We start from the raw sequence: 26,521 nt of genomic DNA, 5'->3' as shown, positions 1-26,521 counted from the left end.
AAAAAACACAACCACCTCGATCGCAGCAATCTCGCAATGTCTGAAACTGTAGCAGAATAGCAGACGACAAATTTATTTGGCGTTTTAGTGGATAAAATTAAACACGTGACCCCAATCGAGAGCTGAAACCTAAAATACACGGGCGAGAAGATCAAAGTTTCTTTGAAGCGCTCAGCTTGCGCCATAAGTTAGCGCCGTTTGCGTCTGCTTATAGAAAATCAGCTCTCGCATGTTTATAAACGGTCGCGCGGAAGCCGACGCCGAGTAAAAATTTGAAGCTTCAACTATCAGCTTCAGGTTTTCGCTCGCTTATAAACGCGCCTTTAAGCTTAAAGCGGAGAGTAGAAGTTGAAAGTCGAATCTTTTTCTCGCGCCTAAAAAAATCGCGTCTGAAAAAAGCGTTTTTTCCCGCTGCTCCACCTGCTCCTTCGTTTACATACGAGCTGGGCAGTAGCATGAGCCTAGATTGCAGAGTTGTCTTTCAGTCGGAAGTAAACAACTAAAATGGCGTCGACTGTCGTTAGTTTACTTCTGCTTGAAAAGAAACTGTTGCTTTTGAAAAACATTCGACATTTATAACAAAAAAACAACAGAAAATTAGAACTGAACGTCGTTGGTGGGCACATCCTATATGGAGAAATAGAAACAAAGAAGGCTATTTTCGCCTTTTGAAAGGTTACTTGATATAATTTGTCAAGATGCGTATATTTTCTCTACTTGAGCTTGAGAATAATTTTGATTTAATTGTCGAGCTTGAAAGAATGAGGCAAATTAATGTGATTACACGTATTTAAAAAATTTTATCTTGTTCTTTTAAAGACATTCTCAATGGTGGTGCCTAGGCCTATTTCGCGAGATAAACAAACGCCAAAATATCAAACGATATTCGGTCCTTGGATATTATTGGCTTGGAAAATCTCGTGACTCTTTGCGAGAAGCAAACACGAGCTGAAGATTCTACTCCGGCAGATCGGAGCTTATCCCGAACACCCGCTTCATCTATGAGCAACAAGCGCGACTTAAAAAGCTTTCGCTTGTTTGTAAACGGTATGCCTTGGGAACGCAAACCCCAATACGCCTCATCTCTCAGCTTTACACTTCGACTTTTTCCATTTCTCGCGCACATGTAAACGAGCCTTTAGAGCTGTATATTAAGAACCTAAGTTTTGTCGTTATTGTTCGGTATTATCAGAAGCCCATAATAATAAAGTAAAAAAGAAATGTCTAACTAAAAACCAACTAGGAAAAGAACGAGCGTATATATGCTTTGGTAATGGTGGTGCGTTGCAATTTCTTAGGATTATGTACCGAGCCGTGAATCTTGAGTTTAGCCCGAAGATTTGAAGTTGTTTATTACAAACTTCTGGCATTATTATGAAAATGGATATATAATTGCATTGCATTGTTTCTCCTAGAAAACTCACACACCGTGAAGAAAAGGAAAGCTTATACTTTTTGTTTATGTCGCTAAAACCTTCATTATACATGGAACCATGGATTTTTCTGAAACCTTTTAAGAATTTAAATTTTTGGCCAGTTAAAGGCGCCGAAAGGACGCCGACTCGGAAGTACCGCTGTACCTTATTCGACTTGAGTTTCAGTTATAAGAGTGCTCTAGATACGAAATAGTGAAAAAGGGTAAACTGTGATGAAAATTGGTTCGAAATATTCGGGTTTACATTTAAGAAATTCGCCTTATAATAAGAACAATTAAACCTTTCGGTTTAAAGTATTGTTTTGAATAAAAATTTATTTGTATATAAGTATATTTCAACACCCTTGATTACAGAGTCTCTTAAGTTCAGAAAATTGGAAGTGAAATGACAATGACAAACACGACTGAGAACGTCCTGCGCTTCTCTATCAGGTCGGATTCATTATTTTTTGATCTTGAAGATGCTGAGCGCTAAGTTTACGGGCTATTGGGGCCCTATGTTTGGCTCCGTCTTACTTCGAATGAGAAATTTGTAAGTATCCCTGTAAATTTGGACGATTAGTAAGTCTCTTAAGGTTCGCTCGATCTTCAGGCGCCTCAACCTAACACTGACGACAGGAGCGGACGCCTTTTCCGAACATTTCTCGGATATGGAAAACAACGTCAGTAAAAAAGGGGGCAACCATTCTTCCTCAAAAGACCATAACTGATTTGTTTTTTAGAAAACTGATTTCACAATCTCGTTTATTCCGCAACAACTCGAGAAGTCTCCTCTGGTGGAATGGGGCGGAGCGACATTTTTCGATGATGTCCATATTGTGTCTGGGGGTCCCACCGGGGCCAGCTACGGACCTTTCCTTATTCTGAAGATATTTGAAACTAACGTAAAGACCTAATGATACTATACCTCCGTGGATATTAACTCTTCATGTATTCCAGGTGTGGTTGAGCATTATGGGCTACGTCATCGGGGCATCGTTCATGATGGGTCTATCACGATACATCTACCGTTCGCTATCAGTACGGACCTCCGTGACCAATGAAATGCTCAATTCCTCCTTAATCGTATTCGGTCTTGTCGTTAACCAGGGTAAGATACAATTAGAAAAGGCTGCGTTCAGGATTGATTACCTTTTATAAGCGCAGGAACGGAATGGACGCCTTCGGTTGTATCCCATCGCATTCTACTAAGTACTTGCATCTTCGCATCAACAACGATTATTTTTATGGCAACCTGCAACATGTTTTCATTCCTCTCATCGGCTGACCATCCCAAGTACATTGATAACCTGGAGGACTTGCTCTCTCAACCCAAATTACGTATTTTTCAACATCATTGGTTGCTGGCCTCGAAGCTTTTTAATGTAAGTTTGCCTCGTTGTAAATTAAAGTGACGAAATTATTGACCAAATTTACTAGGACTCTCCAAGAGCAATGGAGCGAGCCACGTACGAACAAGCCGTTAGAACTGAAGGAATTATTGAATCTTTTGATATGATTGAAACGATGTTGGACGAACTTCTAGATGGAGAAGCGGTTATGAACAATAGGATTTCTGTGTTTCTTAACTTCATTCCTATTATGTTCGACTTGTTAGAAGAAGATATAGCGAGTAAATCTTTCTTTCACCTTTCTGAGGAACCAATGATGACGGAGTGGTGGGGTCTCGTCTGCCAGGAAAGTTTGTCTAAACCCGTCAAAGAACAGTACTACCAAAGGTGACTGGGAAGAAAAAACGCTCAAAACGTTCAGCAACCAGTTACGAATTGAAATCAATTTAATTTTCAGCACTTTGCGATACACCGAAGGAGGAACTTTCTATCGCGACTCCACCATTGCCAAGGATTATACGTATTACCTGTTGCAAGTCGGTCACGAAATGAACATAGCCCCCAAACAAGGCATGACGATGGATAACGTGTTTGTACCACTGATAATTCTGGCGTCTGGCATTCTACTAGCACTAACGCAATGGCGGTGGCCCAAATGGCGCAAAAGCCGCAAGGTCAACCCTTAAAACCATTTCCTATTTGAGAACAACACCATGACACAATATCAGCAATATCAATTATCACTTTTGTCACGGAACTACTTAATGTACAGACTTAAAACAAACATAATGGCTTAAATTATTGACGCGAAGCTACTTAAGTCCCGTCATTACTGACCTCGAAAATCTCAATTCTCCCCATTTGCAACATTTTCCGGCAGAAAGGCAGCTGAAAGTCAAACGACTAGTTATAACCAGTGCACTGTGGCGTGTAATGAAATTAAATGGCGTAACATGGGACTAAATCAACATTGTTGAATTAAGACCTGTATTTTTGTTTGGTATTATCAGAAGCCCGTAAAAATCAAGTACAAATGAAATGTCACTAACACTAAAAGCTAACCCGCAAAAGAACGAAAGGATGATTTGGGATTGGTGTTACATGGCAATATAAAGTTGTACTTTCATACACTTAAAGTTAAAATATACTAGAGATACAAAGTGTTTCTTGTCTCCCTTTCTAATGTAAATACTGACTCAAATTGAAGTGTCTAGAAACCCTAGCTTCAGATTGAACTATGAACTCAAAACTATACTTTCTATCACTACAAAGACGATGTAACTGTCATTATAATTGCTAATCCATGTGTCGAAAACACTTGTGACTTCAATATTAATGATAAGGGAGGTTATTATAGACTTCTGGTATTTATGAAAATTAGGGATGAACCGGTACCGATACCATATCGGTATCGGCACCGATACTCGGGGTTTCCCGATAGTATCGGATCGGTTGGTTCGATACCGATACTAAACCGATACTCGTTTAAAATGCGTTATATGGCGCTACATGACATTTTTAGGTCTTTTAGTAACGTAATGATGGTGATAATATCTCATTTCTATGAATTTCAATCGTAACGAGTTTTCATTTATATAAAAAGTACCTGAATTCAACAACTAATAATAATCTAACAACTAATAAGCGCCTACTACTCTAGGGATGAAAAGATATTATATCGGCATCGGTTGAAGTATCGGGTTTCGGATCATAGTGAGTAAATATCGGTATCGATCGGTATCGGTTCATCTTTGTACCGGTATCGATCGGTATCGGCCCCAGTAGCACATACGCTCCACAGTACAGTCTTTTAACAGTCCGTGCGTTCGCTAGGTGTCCTAAAAACTCGGGACTGATAATACACGTAAACACAAGCCGAAAAGCAATAATGTAAACAGTCCATTATTTTTACTAATTTTATAAGTCGGTTGACAGTCTTCCGAATGCTCTAAATTTAGCCTGTTTTTCTTACTCTAGATTATATTAAATCAGGCGCGACCAAGTTTTGTCTTGTTTTGAAACATTCCGCCGGCTTGACTATACTAAGTCTCGGATTTTCAGTTTTAGTCTGGTTATGAGACAGTCCGCTGGTTTTACTGTATCAAATCTAGCCTTTTCCGTTTAAGTTTGGTTATGAGACAGTCCGCCGGCTTGACTATGTTAAGTCTCGGATTTTCGAAGTTTAATCTTGATATGGGACAGTCCGCCGGCTTGACTATATTATGTCTCGCATTTTCAGGTTTATTCTAGTTATGAGACAGTCCGCTGGCTTCTCTGTATTAAGAGTCGCATTTTCATTTTTAGTCTGGTTATGAGACAGTCCGCTGGTTTCTCCATTTTAACTCTGGAACGATCAAGTTTTAATCTTGTTATGTGACAGTCAGCCGACTTGACTATATTAAGCCTCGGATTTTCAGTTTTAGTCTTGTTATGAGACAGTCCGCCGGCTTCTCTAAGTTAAGCCTCGCATTTTCAGTTTTAGTCTGTTTATGAGACAATCCGCTGGTTTTACTGTATCAAATCTCGCCTTTTCAGTTTAAGTTTGGTTATGAGACAGTCCGCCGGCTTGACTATGTTAAGTCTCGCATTTTCAGTTTTAGTCTGGTTATGAGACAGTCCGCCGGCTTCTCTATATTAAGCCTTGCATTTTCAGTTTTAGTCTGTTTATGAGACTCCGCTGGTTTTACTATATCAAGTCTCGCATTTTCGGTTTTAGTCTGGTTATGAGACAGTCTGCAGGCTTCTCTGTATTAAGAGTGGCGCGTTCAAGTTATACTCATGTTTTGGGACTGTGCGCCAGCTTTTCTATATTAAGTCTCGCTTATTCAAGTATTAGTCTTGTTATGAGACAGTCCGTCGGCTTCTCTAAGTCTCGCACGTTTAACTAAGCAAGAGTATAACTTGAACGCGCCACACTTAATACAAAGTAGCCGGCGGACTGTCACATAACCAGACTAAAACTGAAAGTTCGAGACTTGATATAGAGAAGCCGGTGAACTGTCTCATAACCAAACAAACTGAAAATGCGAGACTTAAAATAGAGAAGCCGGCGGACTGTCTCATAACCAGACTGAAACTGAAAATGCGAGACTTAAAATAGAGAAGCCGGCGGACTGTCTCATAACCAGACTGAATCTGAAAATGCAATACTTAATATAGAGAAGCCGGCGGACTGTCTCATGACGATTGTCATGAGACAGTCCGCCCTTATTTCAGTCCCTGACTTTCTTGGTTTTATCTTGTAATGAGACATTCCCCTGGCTCTCTCATAATAAGTCTATGACTTCCTTATTTCAGAAATCTAATCAGACAGTCCAATAGTTACGATATATTAAGCTTCGCGCGTGCTAAATTTAGACTTGTAATGGAACAATCTGCCGGCTGCTCTATTTTTGAGTTTCCAACGTCGTCAAGCTTGTTGGAATTTATCTGACTTGTATCTATATCATGTCAACGTTTGACTTCTTTAATTTGTTCCGTTTTTCATTCTAAACTTCTGTTATTTTATTTAAATGATAAAATTTTATGGAAATGTGTGGTTTCCTTTAATGCCAATGGATAGCGGCATGCTCGTCAAGTGATCACGACTCCCACACTCTATGTGAACGGCCTAAAGTGTAGGATTTCGGTTGAAATAAAGGTTTAGAAAATCCAAAATAACGAAACCTATTCTCCACTAAAGTTCCACGATTCTGCTGATGTAAATTTGAACTACAAGCAAAACTTTATTTAAAAATCCATTATATCTCAACAACTAAATCTAACATGTTAATTTACCCAGATTTTAAATATAAATTTATCTTTATAATCATGATTTTACAATAATATCAAAGAAAATGTTACGGATTATGGCTTATTTTATCTTTCCCTTATATTTAGACTAGCTTTTATTACCGTGGCGTCGTTCGCGTGTAATAAGAACTTCCATCAAAATATATACAGAATGGGTAGATTTTACTCATTCGACTAATATTTTTGTAGCACCCTAGGAGCGAAGGCACACGGCGTTGCCCGTCAGCCCCTAGGGATGCATTTTTTATTACTTTTCACGAGGACATTATTGCATGAAGAAAGGTTTATAAATTTCTTAAAAAGATGGCAACAAATCGAACCCGAAAGACCATTCAGCCCGTCTTAAGGTTAAAGCAAACCAGTGTACTAAATATTTGAGAAATCGGTGAAACGAGCGGACTTTGTTGCACAGAGAAGATTTTTTACATTTTTGGGCGCCATTTATTAAGATGGCGGTGGATTGCAAAAATCTTTCTTAGTACGCGCCTACTACTTATGCGCAATGTTCCTGCAAATTTTTAGCCTTCTAGGGCAAGGGGTTTGGGCTGGGCGTTGATTATCAGTCAGTCTGTCAGTCAGTCAGTCAATCAGTCAGTCAGGACTTTGATTTATATAGAAATAGATAAGCCTTCAAATCGTTCTAAAACATATCTCTTTGCTCCTCTGTTATTATCGGAGATTAAATGGCAATGAACACTTTCGTTAAGTGCAGTCATTTGAAGCTATTTACCACTTTACGAAAGTTGCCATAACTGCGAGAGTTCGGTCGAATGGGGCCTCCGAATTAATTTTTGATCGAATGGTTTGGAACCGTCCAATTTCGAGCCGATATCGTGTCCATTCGCCAGCCGATATCGTGTCTATTTTGCCATACAATATCGTACCCATTTCCCCAGCCGATATCGTGTCTATTTCCCCAGCCGATATCGTACCCATTTCCCCAGCCGATATCGTGCCCATTTCCCCAGCCGACATCGTGCCCATTTCCCCAGCCGATATCGTGTCCATTTCGCCAGCCGATATCGTGTCCATTCGCCAGCCGATATCGTGTCCATTCGCCAGCCGATTTTGCGTCTATTCACCTTGCGATTTCATAGCCGTTAACCAGTTGATTTCGTGTCCATCCGCTTGCCGATTTTCTGACCATTTGCTTGCAAATTTCGTGTCCATCCGCTTGCCGATTTTCTGACCTTTTGCTTGCAAATTGCGTGTCCATCCGCTTGCCGATTTTCTGACCTTTTGCTTGCAAATTGCGTGTCCTCTAGAATACCAATTTCGTGTCCACTAGACTACCAATTTCGAGTCCATTCGCCAGCTGATATTCTGACCGTTTGATTGCAAATTTCTTGTCCATTCGCTTACCGATTTTCTATCCATTAAGTGCATTTTGCAATCAACCGTAGTAAACGTTGGGATAGCAAGACACTAATCTGGGCGGACATTTCGCACTATAGGGTAGGGTCTAAAGACACAAATCAGGCGATCCAAAAAACCGTCCAGCTAGTTAAAATTCGTACTGTCCCCGCAGTTGATTTTCGTTGCAGGGGTAACTTCATAAATAATTTTTTGAGCCACTGTCCACAGACGCTATGCGACGCTTCAAAACTGCCTCTCTATTCTGAGGGAAATATTGTTGTCTACTCTTCTCGTGCAAAACCTTGAGGAAGTGATACTTGTATTTTTTAAATCGTCTGCTTAGAATTTTGGCGCGCTTTTCTTGCAGACTGAGACTTGAGATTCGGGAGGCGTTTAACAAGAGTTCTGCGCACTGAAATAGGTAAATTATTTACCATTTTTTCCTGTTACTTTTTTTGCTGAGCTATATAATTAGGTAATTTATTTAATTTATTCATGTTGAAATTTTTTAAACTAAAAGAAGATGCCTGGTGGACTGTCGAAGTTCAAAGATTCCTGGCTGAAAGAAAGGGACAAAAATGGCCATTGCCTGGAAAAGTGGTGTAGAAAGGGAAGTACGGAACACACAGTTACATGTATAGCATGTAGAAAAACCATATCGTGTGCAAACGCTGGTATAGATCAAGTTCTTCAACATGCTAAAGGGAAAGGACATATACTAGCAATGAAAGATCTTCAATCCCAAGAAACCATACGGTTTTCGACGGGTAATGATGGCAAACCACAGCTTGATTTATATGTGCACGATGATGCTGTGATCAAAGCGGAAACATATTGGGCACTAAACTTATCGTACACCAACATGACCTTCCGTTCTTGTGATCATGTTTCTGACCTCTTTAAGGTTATGTTTATGGATAGTCAAATAGCCAAAGATTTTTCAATGGGTCGTACAAAGTGTACCTACTTAATAAGCGATGGGATTGCACCATACTTTTTGTCAGAGATGGTCAAAGAAATAAATTCGTCAAATTGTCCATTTACCATTCACTATGACGAAACAACACAATGTCAAATTAAGAAACAAATGGATATGCATATCCGTTATTGGAGTTTAGTAGGAAACGAGGTTGTTTGTCATTTTTATAAATCAATTATTTTTGGTCACGCTAAAGGAGCGGACGTTGCTGAGGCCATAATTTCTAGTCTTGAGGTCGATGGATTTAACCTTCGGTTGCTCATAGCTTTGGGGAGTGATGGCCCCAATGTGAACAAAACGATATGGCGATCTGTGCAAGCAAAGCTGAAGGATTGTGGACACCCTGGTCTTTTGGATATTGGAGTGTATTTCCGCGTTAAACGGAGTAATACGCTTCCCATCTTACACCCTCAGAAAGACTTTATTACAGAGTGGCTTCTCCCTCGGCAATTGTCCCGTATAGAGACTAACATTTTTGCTACGCCACTAGATGGCGTGTGCAAAAATAAAAACTCGGGATGAAGATGAGGATTCAACGAAATTGGTTGAGCAGCCCACTAATGTCGAAGTCGGAGGAGAGAAAGCAAATGCTGACGATCATGAGCTAAATAGAAATAATTCTATCCAATTAGAAGTAAACGAAGAAGAAAACGAGGAAGAAGTTTTTAAAGTGCTGAATAATAAAAAATATAAAAAGGCGAATTTAAAATTTTGTGGTCATGTTTATTTTCACCTTCAAAAAATCGGTGAGGCGTGTAAGAGAATCAAACACCAGAGGGGAGAGACCGCCATCGGAACTTATTTCCCTCACGCCCTTGTATAAGTATTTAATGTAATGGTTTAAAAAGCAGTTAATCCTGGATATGAATTCGCGTATTTTAAATCTAGGAGCAATGATTACCAATTTTCATTAGTCATATAAACAGTATTGTACAACGAAAGCAAAATTTTTTGTTATTTTGCGCGAATAACGTATTAATCGATTTCTTCATTTTTTCTGCAGTATGCCTCTGAGGCATAAAGCAGGCATATTTAGCAAAACAGTGAACTGCTTGAGGTAAACCAATTAATGAATTTTTCTTGCAACCTTTGATCTTGTGGATATTGATGCCTCATAATATTTCTTTCCGGAAATTAATTGAAGATGACTATAACTTACGTTAGTTTTCTGGGATAGTGTTATTACCTCTCCGAGTGACAATGACGTCACGGAAATGTATTGCACTGGACGTATGTGTTTCTGTAACCGCGTTCGCAGTAGGCAAAATAGTATCATTTATATTTATTTAATTATTTAAAGAAAACGTCTTAATAATAAAAATATTTATTCTAAAAAATAATTCGCTGGCAACCACAGAGGCAAGCCTATAAGTGGTGATTGATTGCGTCTCGACTCGGAGAGGTTTATTTTGGTTTCCCAACTTGTCTTTTACTATTATATTAATTATAGTTTTCAGTAGTTAGTTGTACCCAATTTTGATAGACATTTGCTCTTCCTCCTTAATGGGAAATTTAATTACTTCATTCATAAAAACATCCGCTATAGCTTGACTAACACTGCGTACGCAACGGCTTACGGTAGGCTGATTAACTGCTATAAAAAGATCTTGTCCAATGTCACCTTGATAGCAACCAACAGCGTAAAATCTTAAGGAAATTAAAATCTAAATATGTAAAACAAAACATAGATATTTACATAAATATATACTTATATTTAAGACAAACGTACCTTAATATCAACGGGAATTGATAAAGCACTATTTCCGGATAGGCGACCATTTAGCCTATCCCATAGTAGGTATGCAATTTCCCTTTTAACCCTAAATAACCTTTTAAAAAGATAATCATCTAATTCGAAAGCCCTCGCACGGTCCCTAATGACCCTTTGGCGTCTTAAATCGCGTCTTATAATTTCTTCCTCATCCATTTGTGCAGCTAGTCGTAAAATTTTCTTTTCTACCATAGCGGCCATCGCAAAACAACAAGAAACGACTATCAAAATGTAATCTTTAAGTTCGTAAGGTGAGCTAAACCCTTCACCTTATCAGAAGGATTAACTTTTATCCCTAGTAAGGATATTTTTCATTAAGGATTGAAGTAGATACCGAATTTGAAGGAGAAACCCGAGTTTAAGATTTTAAATTTTATCCTTACGTCCATAAGGGTAATTCCAGAATCGGACTTCAGATTCCAGAATGACAATAAAGGGAAACCTCAAAATCTAGTTTTCTCCATAAATAACGTCAACAACAACAACCACAACAGCAGGGTTCCTAATGTGTTCTTATGTGCCTACACATTACTAGTGACTAAGACTATGAGGTTGATATTGGTAAAAGTATTTAATGGTATATACAATGGATACGAGTCATAGTTGGTATAAAGCCTGCATGGAACTGCATTTAGAGTTATCGTAGCCGGGGTTTATATACTAGCCGTTATCGCATAGATTGATAAGGTCAGTAAGTTTTTTATATTTCAACATAACATCACTTTTTCTTATTAACAAACATATATTTTATTGGCCTAATCTATCTACTGGTTTGCGAGATCGTGTTGAGCGTCTAATGGTTGAAGCTTCTGCGTTGTCGTGATTAGTCCTTTCTTGGTTTGTCGTTGCTGAGGTTCTATCCGCGTTCGTCGGTGGTGTTACTGAGGCAGATGATGACCGTGTGTTGTTGGTGTTGTTAGTTGTAGGTGTAGGAATCCATATAGATTCGATCGATGTCGCAGATGAATGATCAAGTGTCGCCGAGTCAGTTTTAGTGTTGACCAATCTCCTCCTTATTTGATTTTGGTGTCTTCGTGGCGACTGATGTCGAAACTTTATCTCGTACATCATTTTCCCGATGTTCTTGCTAACAAGACCTGGAATCCATTTAGGTCCTCTGACGATGTCTTGGTGTGTGTCGTTGAGCTGTTCCAGCATACGTGATCTGAGGCTCTCGGGAACGATTACTCTTTGTCCCAGCATCAGTATCCCTCGCATGATTGTTGATAGTTCGTTACGCCGATTGAAGTATGGTTTCGTTTCTTCGTCTGCATGGTTCCATCCTCCGTTTATGGTTTTCAACAAGACTCTTGATAAGATCTGGTCTTTCTCAGTTTCGCGCCGAATATCATCCGTGGTTTTCGGACTGTGGTCGATCTTTTCAATGGGAAGAACCTAATCTTTGGGCAATGGTGGTTCTTGAGGTTGTACCGGAAGTGGGAGTGTGCTCAGGAAATCGGCGTTTGAGTGCGTGCTGCCTTTCTTGTATTCTATCTGGTAGTCGTACGCAGATAGTGCCAGTGAATATCTTTGTAACCTCGCGGCCGCCATTTGTGGAGTTGGTTTGTTTTCAGACAGGAGACTGATCAAAGGTTGATGGTCCGTGATCAGTTTGAATCGACGTCCAAGCAGGTAGTCTCGGAACTTTGTGACGCCGTAGATGAGAGATTGAGCTTCTTTTTCGATTTGGGAGTAATTCTTTCCCGCTTGAGATATTGTCCGGGATGCAAAGGCTATAGGTCGTTCTTCTCCGTTTGTCAAGTGTGAGATTACAGCTCCTATACCGGCTGGTGACGTATCACAGGCTACACTGATTTCAAGTTCTGGATCGAAATGCACCAATAGGTTAGATGTGGTGAGGAACTCCTTGGCTCTTTGAAACGTTTCCTTCTCCATTTTGCTCCATTTCCAATCTGTCGTCTTCTTGAGAAGCTCGAAAATTAACAATTAAATAATTTAAATTAAATACTTTTACTCCTCTTGGGAGATTAGTTAGGTTGAACTTGAACACCACCCAAACACCTTAGTTCTTTTCTTAACTGAATATAGATCATAACAATACCTAAAAATAAGAAACCAACGCCCCAACAAAAGTGTTGGCATAATTGAGTTTAAGGCCTTTCTTGAAGAAAATGGTTCAAATAATTTGAAACAAACTAACATCACGCATTTGGAAGCTTGCACTCGCTAATCACTATTCAATAGTTATTCAAAGTTTTAATTGTTCCTAACGCACAATTTTGACTCTTCAAAACAAAATTAGACTTATGAATGAATCGAAATCATTACGATGTTTTGATAATGTAAAAGATATAGTGGGCGTCCTGATTATTAACAACATCTGTAGTCCCGTCTAAGAAATTCGTAATATGGTCAGTGACTTGTTTAAAACGGTCATGAACCAGTTGAATGACTACAACTAGGCTTTAACATCAGCCTTAACAAGTCCTTTATGCGTTAGTTAACTATATTCTAGTAGGCTTCTACTATTATATGATGAAACTAAATAAAACGATTTTGTCCTAAGGGATAATAGAGAAACTATGGTAGAAATGTGCAAAACTCGGCAACTTTACTATGTATTTAAACATTAAATGGTTATTTTAACTAAATTAGACTCGGTGAGGTTATTTGCGCAGTCATGTTTTGACCAGAGAGATTTTAAGTTAATATAAATTGTTTGTGATCAATCTAGGCTCTTAACAAAAATCAATTTCAAGATCTTTAGAACTCCCTTCTGATGGTTTTGGAAAAATCATTCGAAGTGAATATCCCCGATTGTCAAACTGCTTGTTATAAAACTTGGCAAGGTTTGATTGACCATTTCGCGGGCGATAAAACTGTCCTAGTTTCTGCCAATCGGGTGAAACTATTAATGCGACCATTATTCAGTGGTAAAAGATACAGTGACGATACTAATGTCGCTCGATTTGAAGCTTGGTGTCACGTCGCCTATAGAATGGAGGAAAAACATGATTCTGAGTTGTTTTCTGTAATAAGAATTTGTAATTTAAGTAATATACCTATGAAAGTTTTAAATAATTTCCAATCATTCTACAACAGTTTATATTACCACTTTTAAATTTCACGCTCAACGATCAAACAGACGGAACTGGCCATTTTATTTCAAATTTTTAATTATTTAATTTTTATTACGTTTTACATTAATTTAAGGTCTTAATTTTACTACGTTTTACATTAATTTAAGGTTTTATTATATTTATAAATTTAATTTTTATTACGTGTTACACTAAATTAAGACTTTAATTTAATTTTAATAATTTAATTTTTTTGGCATTTTACCACTGTATTTTAATTTTATTCTTTAATTTAAATATTTTTGCTTTTTACCACAGTAGTTTACTATTTTAAATTTATTCTTTAATTTAAATATTTTTGCTTTTTACCACAGTATTTTACTACTTTAATTATATTCTTACGAGCCTTAACTGGTATGAAAAAAAACTTCCTCTGATGTGAAAAAGGCGCGTGAAACCCCTACAACTAGTAGTTCCGACACTGGGAAACCTTGCACTAGGTTTGACCTGAATTTTTCAGCCGGATCACGCGGTACGTTTTCCACTTTCTACGCCAATGATGTTTTAATGTTTCCGAAGAAACCATGGGGTAAAAGTTACACAGGTTTTTAAGCGAACACGCTCTAGTAAAGACTATTCGGGATCAGATAAATACATATCTAACTCCATAATTGACGAGTTTTAGTCTATAAATAGATTATCACTTGACCAAAAACGCGACAGAAACCCGACGGAACTTAAGTCGAGCGAAATCTTTAACGCTAAGCACGACAGAGTTGTCTTTCCTATCACGTGTTGAATTTTTACGGTCATACCCGGTGTAAATTGAATGCGTGAGCCAATGAAAACGGGCGTTTTAGTGACATATCCATCGTCTGTCACAGGAAATTCCAACAATTTTCGCAATACGCGGGCGGTGGATATTTTAAGTTTTGGCGACGCAATTTAACGATTCGAAATGCCTCCCAAATAGAGGAATGTTATTAGAGGAGCGTACTAGCACTCTCGTGATAGCGTTTGTACTCAAAGTACGGAAAAATTCTGTAATAATATATACCTTATATATATATGATTTCATAGGGATACTCGGAATCACTCTTTTGTTTGTTTACCTTTGAGTACTTCCCTTTAGGCCTAGCGCTCTCTATGTTTAAGTTGAATTGGAATTAATCGTATTATACTTAGATTTGTTATAAATGTTTAAGGTTAAATTTAATAGATTATGCGTGTAAATATAATAATTTTTTATAGGCCATCATGAAAATGTAGGATTTGATAAGACACTATGATGATTGACTTCAATTTTTTTATATTTTATTCTTTCCAAAAACAATTTTTTTATCTTAGTATGGGTAAAACCCGTAATGGCCCCTTCGGCCCATCCCCCCACTCCCTCTTGGAGTTTGTGGCCCTTTCTTGAAGGAATTCATATATTGGCTATCGTCCAATAGTCGGAGAGTGGACATTCACTGAGGCCCAAAAAGTAAACTGGATTTCTGCCAGGTTACGTTTCGTAGGGCCTCAGTGGCAGCATCCTCAGAGTTTATGTTGTTAATGATGTTGTCTCTCCTCATTGCTTCAACGGATTCGATTATTTGGAGGATGCCATCTATTTCTCCGGCTAGAAAGGTTTCGAGTGTTTTGTCGCCCTCTTGCTTATTTGGCAAGGCCTGGTTAATTGAAAATAAAATAAAACTTATTAATAATTCAATTCAATCTTTATTTATTATTATTAATGATATTAATAACGCTAATAACAGTAATAATATTAATAACGTTAATAATATTAATAATGTAAATCAATAATATCTAAAATGTATAGTAATTATATTAATAATGTATAATAATAATATTAATAATGAAATGAAATGAGGATTTATTGTGTATAAAAATAACTACAACACACAGGTAAATAAAAAATACAAGAAAATAAATATAGAAAATAACCCTTACGTCTAAAGTTTTTTAGTCTGCGGCACAATTTGAGCTGTAATTGAAACAGCTGTGATTCGAGCGTTTTTACCTGTCCCTTGATATCCGGTATGATCACCGGGTCAATCTCAGGGATAACATATCCCGCAACTGTCTTTTTCTGGCTCTCTTCTGACTATAATAGCATAAAACAACATTCATAGATAATAGAATTAATGAATGTTCATCTAATCACACTTTACCCCAGACTGTTCTAAAAATTATGACACTGTCTACTCAACCTATGTTCCTATCTTATAACTATTTTGTATCTATTCCAAGTTAATATGATGTATTATGTTCCTCTTCAATCAATCTAAACTAAGTTATATTTAACTTCTAGTCGTAATAATTCGATAACTTTATGCTCGAACCTTTCTCATTTACTAGGCGGTCACCAAGACCAATGCTAACAATAAATTAATAAATATCACGAGACTAGTCTATTTTCTTCTTTGCAACTAAGACTGTTATTATACAGTGTAGAAAAGAAATTAGTCATTCACATTTAGTCAAAAACGAAAAATTACTATTTTTATAGCTGACCGGTCTAAATTGTGTTCGACGGAAAACAAAAAATATTTCGCTGTTGATATGATATTGAATTTTTCATTGCCAGGAATGCTTGCATATGTTTCCTTCGTCTCGGTTTTCGTCGATGGACATGAATTAAAACTAGTTGTGGTTGACGCGAAAAATTCAACCAACGTCTATTTATACACTGGGCAATTTCACCTTGAAATGTGACGAGGAGATTGTTTTAAAGTTAATAACTCTCGATTTTGGAGGTAGATACTGTCTAGTGACGCTTGAAGTAACGATTTAATCTAATTAATCAGAATCAAGTGTTGCTTTGGTTAGTTAGATAAAGTAAAATACTACCAAAACTTGTGGTAATATCAATGAAATCAGTTGATACCTTTCTAGACGGTCGCCACTTTTCAAGATGGAGACAGACGGACCGCGAGTAGATTTTTCCATATTAGGCTCTTCGCAACAGAACACGAAAAACATACTGTTCAAATACCGGAAAATATTTCGCTTTTGCAATGTTTGCAATGAAAATTGAGCAGTCATTGAACCATCTACGTTGTCCATATTTATTAATAGACTACTCGAATGAGTCACTGAGCAGCACGCTGTTTCGCCCATTGTGAAAAAGTGACTAAAACGAAACTAAACGACCCCCTCCGCAACCCTCCTTTACTCTCGTCTGTGATTGGTGCAGCAGTGCTTTTCTCGCGAAGGCACGAAATTTTTGGCCTAGCCGCGAGAAATTTGTATCTTCGCGAGGTGTTGATGCGAAGTAACGAAAACCCAATGCGGACAGTAGCGCCCGATCTTGCAAGCTAGCAAAGCGAAGACGTGCAAGTCTAGACAGTCCTATAAAGAATAAATTACCATCCATACTAAAAGAGATTCCGCACGATGTGTTAATCACCAGATTAACAGGTTTATATTTTGCTGTATGTAGGGCCTATACACCCTCGTTATAGCCGAGCTGGGCATCGGAAATAAAGAATAGATACAATAAATAGAACAAAAAGGCACCACTATATTTTGTTACAATATTTATAATATTTTATTTAAAATTTGTATTATCACTTTATACAGAAAAAGAAACAAAACAAAAACCAAAAAATAAAAAAAATTAACTGGGCTTCACTCCGTCGGTGTTGACGCAATGTGATTTCTGCCCAGTGCTCTGAATGTCAAAGCGAAGAAATTCAACCAAGCGCGGGTAAACGGTGGGAGTAACTATGACTATCTTAAGTCTAATACTCTTTAAGAACCATGGGGTATTTACCTGGGCCAAGGCATCCGTGCGGCGGCTTGTCATTTTTAAAGGTGTCCTGTGGGAATTGAAGTAGGCATTAGGCATGCGACTTTGTACACGATTTAACCACGTGAGAGTCGGTCACTGCGGCATTGAGCTGCAGGCCAATGAACAAGATTTGTCCTAACTCACTTTAGCACTCATTAAAGTCCAAGCCATGGGGTGTAAAAATTATTCTCTCTGGCCCAAACCCAAACTTAATTAACGTACAAAATACTAGTAATTTAGTGTTATTCTCGCTATTTCTGTGACAAACTTTCATATCCTGCTACACAGAATAAATGGCGAGGTCTAAAAAATGCGCAGCAGCGCAAGCACTTTTTGTATACGGTGTAGAAGGAGGACATCGATGTCCTCAATGCAAGGGAACGGTCTTCGCGGACCACGTTACTTGGCGAAATCATATCTTGAAGCATGGCTTAACTGCAACATATAAATGCGGACTATGCAATGACACTTCACCTTATATAGGAAGTGTTTCCACTCACTTTACACACTGTAAAAAGAACGCAAGTCTACCTTCTAGTACGTTTTTATTGTCTGACTCTACCTTACCATCGACCAACAACTTTCCGTGCTGCTGGTGCGACCAGTTTCCGTTCCTTCGCAGGAACGAGAAAACATGAGTAGTTTGCTCATCGCACGGAAAACGAAGCCAGTCTTCCGCCACCGAAGAAAGCCCGTTGGAGTGAAGAAGAGAATCTCGTTCTTGCTACTCTTGATGCTAGATTTGATGTGGACGAACCTGAGATTAATAAGAAGCTATCAGTTACACCCATTCAGAGGCTACGAAGCCATAAAATCACGCCGAAAACAGCCAGCGTACCGAGCATTAGTAGAGAACCCACAGGTGGCTTTAATCTGCAATGGAATTCTAGATGGCTCGTTTACACGAGAGTGTCAAAAATCTCCTGCCTCACCACATGGTGCATGATCAAAATCAACGTTTTAGGCGACCTCGTGTTTTTGCCAATAGACGTACTGAACTTCGTGCTCGGTACTGCTATTTGCAAAAACTGTACAAGATCAATCGTAAACGGCTCTCTGCAGAGATTCTTGACAATATCGATGAAGTAAACTTCAAGCCCACACTAGAAGATATTAGCGATGCGTTTGGAAAATTATTTTCTAAACGATCGCAAGACGACCATGAACCGATTATGCGCCGACCTCGTAAAGTTGATGCGTATTATCCGGTAGAGCTTAATGAGACAGTTGAAGCCCTCATAAAGTGTGGATCTGCAACTCCTTCTGAGACGTTCGTTACGTTACCGAAAATTTCCTAACGTTCGAGCTAGCGAAAAGCTCGTAACGAATATTTTCTGCCACCCGAAAAAGGAGCAATTCTAAACACATTTCTTATCGCTTTCGTTACCTCGTCCTTCGGTGATAGAAGCATCGCGGATTTCGTTATAGGATGATAGAAGGTTTTTTTTCCTCCTACACAAGTACCAATCATATTAAAAAAAACTTTGTAGTAGACGACGTTTACTCTTTATCTACGCTGCAGCGCCGCGGTTGCATTCGTGAGAGAACTTAAGAAAAGAGCTGCGTTTAATAACAAAAAACATTTTTAGATTTTGAAATTGAGCCATTTTGCCAAATCTTTCGATACGAAACATTTAATTAACAAAAAAGAAAATTGGGAAATGTGGAATTAATCGATACCCTACTTTATTAGTCTTAATTTTATCATCAGAGACTGGAAACCTTATATGCTCCGGGGCTAAAATATCAACAATAGCCTTGCTGACAGCGGCCACACACCGACTTACAGTTGACTGGCTCATAGCGAGAAAATGATCTTGACCTATTGCTAATTAGTAAGAGCCAACTGCGAAAAACCTAATGGCCGTTAAAATCTAAATGACATTAAAATGCTTAAACAGTATTTGTTAGACTAAGTAAGAGAAATCTTTACCTTAATATTTGGAGGAATGGCCAAAACGTTTTGCCCCGTAAGTATCTCGCTAAGCCTATCACAAATATGAAAACTATCTCTTTCCTAATTCTAAATAACCTTCGAAACCTATGATCGTCTAGTTCGAAAGCTTGAAGCCTATCTCTTAATATTCTTTGACGTCTTAAATCACGACGAGGCAATTATTGCTAACCTTAAAACTTCACGTCGCAAAATATCCGCCATTTTAAAATTGTCTTTTCGAAAAAAACATCTTCGGTACAAGCCGTAACGAAAGCAAATCCCTATCGTTATCGTACCGATCATTTCACGTCATTCCTACCGAACAAAATCTCTACCGAACGCCTCAGAATCGCTACTTTGCCCTCTAACGAAATTTTCGGCCGCTAACGACAAATTTCGTTCGGTTGACGTCCTACCGAACGTCTCAGAATAGGACCCCTGCTGGGGTCCTATTCTGAGGCGTTCGGTACGGATACCGGAAAATATTTAACGAACGCTCAAAAGACGGTCGTCTAAAGGAAATTCTCAACCGGCTAGCAGGTATTCTAAGCGGTTCTCTCTCTCCGTTCGTTATCCGTTCGTATGAAATCTTCCTCTTGAACTTGGAGTGATAGTATTATTTTTTCCTCCTATTATTTTGGGTCACGTGAAAGACCTCGAAACCAATAGGGATAAAGAAGCTAGTGTAGCAGACGCTTCTGTTATTTCTTCTCATAGATTTTAGACGGGGAGTGTAATTCTTTGATTTTTACTTAAAAAAAACAAATAATACTTTATCTTCAAGCTTTTAAAGGTACGTATGTTATTGTAGTTAACCTAATTGATATATTTCCACGTTTTCATTAATGTTTTTTATGTTTTTAAACACTAGATTGACTTATTTAGAAACTTTTCCGCGGATTTTCAATAAGCCTTGGCCAACAACTTTTTACAAATCCTGTATTTTTGCTATATACATTGTTACAATGCCTCCTCGTGGGCCAAAAGTAACTAGAAATCAGCGGCTAATTATGCTCGACTTTATGGAGGTTCATCCACAATTAGTGTCGGGTAGGTTAGATGGAGATTTTACAAGAGCGGTGCAAGAAAGGTTATGGATGCAATTGACAGACAGTTTAAATGCGGACGGTATGGTTCCTACAAGAGACCTTAAAAAATGGAAAAAAGTGATTATATTCTTAAGAGATGATTATCTAAGTGGTTGTTTATCCTAATTTGTTTTAAATATTGTAGTCTTGGGCTGACTGGAAATCCGAGACAAAAGGGAAAGCAGCTGCTATTAAAAGATCTCAGGGTGGCACTGGAGGTGGGCAAAAAACACCATTGGAATTGACTGACCTAGAACAAAGATTGCTAGACATAATTGGTCCATTGTGTGTGGAGGGAGATCCTCAAATACCCGAATTAGGGTAAATTTGCCATAACTACCTTATTCAACTAATTTTTACGAGTGAATTATAATATGATATTTAAAATCACAGGTAGCTATTGATTCCTCAAACGCGAATGAAGTAAATTTAAACGCTAAATCGGGTGAAATCGAAATTGATTGTGGACATATGAATGAGGATGTTATTCAGTATGAGGAAGCGGCTAATGGGAGTATTAGTTTTGAGTTGGTTACACCATCTGCTGAAGTTCATAAAGGCTCTTGCGATCCTATCCCTACTGTCGAAGACGATAAAAATTTAGGCAATAGTTCTATGACTCAGAAACCTATTGCAGAGCAGGCTGACCCGAAAGAAATGGAGGAAGACGGACCGCGTAGAAAAAAAAGTAAGTTTAAGAAAACTAATTTATTTAAATCATTGATAAATGTTCTTACTAGGAAGACACGTACGTACTGAAAATAATGAAAACTACGAAAGGGCGACGGAAACTCTAAAAAAAATAGAAGATGAGAAAAACAGCATATTCAAAGGCATTCAGTCTGCGTTGGAGGAAAGAAATATAATTGAGCGGGAAAAAAATACGATTAAAAGGGAGAAGTTGCAGGTTCTAGAAAATTTAGCTGTTGCAATTTTGGAAATTAGCAAGAGTATTGGGAGTCACTCGAACAAATAATACTTGAAAGAAATGAGAATGCAAATGTACTGAAATATTTGTAGCTTTTTTAATTAAAATTTGTTTTAACAATTATTATTGAATTCACTCTATTTTAACATTGTTTAATTTTTTTACCGCCTTTAATGTTTCGTTTTTATACCCCCTTAAATTTCAACTTAATTATTCAAAACGCCTAATTAGGTGTTCCCGAACTCCCTGTCCTCATCTAAGCCAATTTTCATTTGGCCCGGGTACATATTCTGGGGCATCAATTACTAACGCTCTTCGTTCGTGTCTCAATTGCCTTCGCCTAACTCTCAGTCGTCTTCTCATTCTTCTCCTTGCATCTATATCTTCATCTTCTGTTTCACTTTCACTAGATGATTCTGCATCTGTGAAAACATCATCTTCCGGGCGATGCTCCGCATTTCTGCGCATGTTGTGCAATGTGCAACATGCATATACAATTCTGGCAGCTGCTGTTGGATGGTAATGGAGGGTTCGATGCATAAGCAAGCAACGAAAAACTTGCTTTAGTAGTCCAATAGTACATTCAACAAGTTGACGCGTTTTAGTGAGGGCCTTGTCAAACCTATATTCTGGAGAGCCTTCCACCGTGTGAGTTATTGGTGTTAATAACCATGGTCTAAGAGGATACCCGCTATCACCTTTGAATCGAAAATTTGTGTATAAGATTATTGAATCGAATTTGAGAAGATTTGAAAAATATATACCAATGAGCCAACAATCTTTCCTTCCATCAATGTAGGCCCTTTCTAAATGTGCCGATACTTGCGACATCCTGAATACATGCGAGTCATGGGCGGAGCCAGGGAACTTTGCATTGCAATTAATTATTCTCATATTGTGGTCACATATCTTTAAATATATTTATTTTATTTATGCACAATACTTGTATCAAGGTCATTAATTAACTTACAATTTGAGTATTTAGGGAGTGGAATCCTTTGCGGTTCACATAGAGGTATTCTCTATGTTCTTCATCGTTAATTGACGGAGCTACAATTGAAGTTTGAGTACCGTCGATTGCTCCAATTATTCCAGGAAATCTTGCTACGTTGCTGAAACTTTGGAAAATAAAGAGCATCTTGACTTTCGATTCTAATTTACGTAAATTAATAAATTATAAAAAAATGTCATAATTACCCAATCTTATTAGCCAAAATTTCTTCATCAGTCACTGGGAATTTAATTACTTCAGGCGCATAAACCTCAATAATAGCTTGACTAACTCTTGAGACACATCGACTGACGGTAGATTGGCTAACAGCAAGAAATAGATCTTGACCTACGGCTAATTGGTACGATCCTACGGCAAAAAACCGCAAGGAAATTAATATCTGAAATGTAATTAGAAATTTAGTAAAATGAATTCAAAAATTATTAAAATAGTAATTTTACTTTAATGTTTGGAGGAATTCCCAATGCATTTTGACCCGCTAGACGATCTCCGAGGCGGTCACACATATTTAATGCTACGGTTTTTGAAATCCGAAAAAGTCTTTTAAACCTAAAGTCGTCAAGTTCGAAAGATTGCGATCTATCTCTAAAAATCCTTTGACGTCTTAAGTCTCGAGGTGCAGCTTCATCAAGTTCATCGGCAATTATGGCCAGTCGCAAAATTTCGCGACGCATTATTTCCGCCGCCATTTTAAAATTAAGGAAATTTTACTCGAAAAGGGTCGTACCGACAATTTTGACCGTTAGTTTCCGAAAAAAATACCTTCCGAACACCTCAGAATCACTACTATTGACCGTAAAGAAAACTTTGGACCTTAACGAACATTTTCGTTCGGTAGAGGGCCTAACGAACGCCTCAGAATAGGACCCCTGGTCCCGATGGGCTAACACTTCAATGTCTCTAAACATCAAAGTGTTGACTTGTATTTTTAATACGTTTCTTATCTTTGAAGACTTACCGGTGCACCTAAAGAAATCAAGGACTGTACTGCTACCGAAAAAAGGTGATCTTTCGAAGGCTGCTAATTGGAGACGTGCAATTGACTTCCATTATGCCCAACAAGCGTTCCTACCTTGTGATGGAATTAGCTAAAAAGAAAATGAAGGAGATCAATGCGATATCAATCGATCTAGCGAAAGCCTTCGATAGTGTCTCGCACAATTCAATATTCCGGTCCTTGAGGGCAGCGGGAATAGAGGGCGACTTAATCGAGTACGTTGCAAACTCGTACCGAGAATGTTCCACTGCCATCTCGTGTGGTGATGTGCGAACGGATAACATTTTATTCTCAAATGACTTGAAGCAAGGTGATCCCCTATCTCCCCTGCTCTTTAACTGTGTAATGGACGAATTGGTGCGGTCACTACCCAATCATTTTGGGTTCAAATTTGAAGATGTGTCGTGCAACATAATCTGCTTTGCCGATGATATAATTTTACTATCAAGTAAAGCCATAAGTGGATCATATTACAGCTCCCTATAAGTACTGGACGTAGGTTGTGCTTTTGTAAACAGCGTTTTCTTCCAAGACATCCAAGCCCGCCATCTATAGCTCAGTTTTACAAGTTTAGTGTGCCCGTTAACCCGGATCTGGAGTTACGTTATCCTACGGAAGTTCCGGTTGATAGTAATGGCTGTCAGAACGCCGTCAGTGTCGTGATTAGTGTGAAGCTTGTTATCGCGGTATAATTTTGATTGGAATGACTTATGTTTCTTTGCTAATTAGGAAAAACGCCTAGGATCAATATAACTAAATACAATCGTCGCATGCTCAAATAAAAGACATCTGAACACGATTTGTGTGATATTAAAAGCAACTAAAACGTTTTGTAAAAGTGAAAAATATTGGCCAGCATCTTTCACAAACTGAAAACATTAAAGCATTGAAAAAATTTGTAAGACTTTAAAAGGAAAACAAATTTCTATGTCGACGCACATAACCTATTATTAGTAACAAATCGGTCCAACTATCCCCGCTAAAAACCTTTAAATCGGTGGAAACTCAGTGCTGTATTAGGGATGCATTAAAAATGTTCGAGCATGATGAAGGCTATTTTGAACATTTGAATTCATATTAATTTCCTTTTGAACACAAGCGTTTAAAAATTGCGCGAAGTACCTATAGACCGAAAGTTATTCTATAAAATCGGAAAAATAAAGTGGACTTCTACTATTACATTCACAACCCAACACTATGTATGGAACAACTTGTTCCCTTCCGCGCTCTTCTCTCTCAAACTTTTCCTCATTGGCTTCTACTTACTTCCGTTTGATTGCCCGCTTTTTAAAAATTTCTTTCGCGCCAAAATCATTCCTCTGGTTTAGTTCACAAATTCGCCGCTGCGTTTCGCATATACCCTTTTCCCTTCAGTGCTGGGAGACAATGCTGATGCACAGTCATGTTATACCGTCCTGTACTTCTAGGGAGCTGTAATATGACCCACTTCTGGTAAAGCTGGTATGAACTCTCTTCTTAAGATTCTCGAAGAGATCTTACCTAAACGTGGATTGGCTCAAAATATTCAGAAATGCAAAGCATTAGTGCTTACGAAACTTGGGAAACGGAAGAAACTCATAACTGATTCTAAATTTCTATTCAAATTATCTGACCAAATGATCGATAACATAACGAGGGATAATCTTCTATCGTACCTTGGAATTTAATTCTCTCTTTCTGGGAAGAATAAACCCGATCGTACCTCATGTCTCGATCAAATGTGCAAATTGAAAAATTCTTCACCCTCCCTTTAAGAAATGAAACGTATTGACCGAGTAGCTCATCACATGTGGAACACACCTACATTCCCAAAACATTTAAGGGGCGTAATTCTTTCAAGGAGACTCAGCTTTCCGTGACAGACTTTAGTTTGGGCCCCGAAAATATGTTACGAGAAAAAACTTTGGGTGTTCAACTCTACAGTAAATACGTTCGGCCTCGCCTTGGGATGTTAACTTTTATGAACACTCGTTCGTCAGCGAAAACCTGACACACAATACCCTCATTTTTTAGCTGGTGAAATAGCTCCTTGATGTTGATTATCTCCTTGTGGTGACGCACATGAATGGATTAACGAGATTACCATTGTCCGTATCTACTTGGTAATCTTTTTTTACCAAGCCTTTGCATTCACTATCGTTCCTCCCTTGAGTCCCTTCCCCAGAAAAGATTCCTTCGGCCACTAAGCGGCCTTTACAAGCTCAATGTTTTGCACAAATTAAGGGGGGGCATTTATAAAATTCATCATCTTATAAATTATTCTTTAAATTTTATTGGACAAAGATATGGATCATATTGCACACGATGTATTCAATTATATTGAATATATTTAATCACAGTGAAAAAGTTGATGTTGAGTCCATGGACCGTGTGAAATTTCATTGACCAAACAAAACGTATAAATCGTTAAATACACAGACTATAGTTTTAATCGAGTGTGAAATATTGTAGCATTATATTTGAACTTAGACAAATATTAGTCTGGACAAAGTTTTATTTATACTTTGTAACTTAAATAACGGGACCCACGTTTTCTGCACAAATTATTGAGCGTGTAGGGTGCCTTCTACCGACGAGATCTCGTTGGTATTGCTTCGACCATTCCATTCACTATCGTTCTTCCCTTCGTAACATTATTTGAGAAGTACAGTCCCGGACAAAAGTTGTACGCACCAGGAATGGAAGCTCGGGACTTTTTTGTCTGGACCTTAGGTTGACCAAACTACTTCCGGCTTAAGAACTTTGGAGTTTGGGAACGAAACGGAAATTGATATTTTATTTTCTTTCGGCTGCTTCGGCTCAGCTGTTCGGCTTTGCTTCGGCGCAAAACTAAGGCTTAGGGCTAAGATTTCTTCGCTTTCGTTTTTGAGCACGGATAACATGAAAGGAAATTTGGACTCAAAAATGATATCTAAAGGTAAACATAATTTTGGATTTAGTTCGTGTTAATTACTACATAATATATGTTACTCTAATAGATTCGGTTTTGTCTGCATTGAAAAGCAGCTTAGCCACCATGGCTCAGCACATAAGTGATTATTCATATTTAGATGTTTGTCCCT

This window comes from Phalangium opilio, unplaced genomic scaffold (genome assembly GCF_054372755.1).
Source record: "Phalangium opilio isolate 3A_F unplaced genomic scaffold, DU_Popi_V2 ptg000095l_1, whole genome shotgun sequence".
Taxonomy (NCBI): Eukaryota; Metazoa; Arthropoda; class Arachnida; order Opiliones; family Phalangiidae; genus Phalangium; species Phalangium opilio.
Note: the sequence above shows the minus strand (reverse complement) of the source record.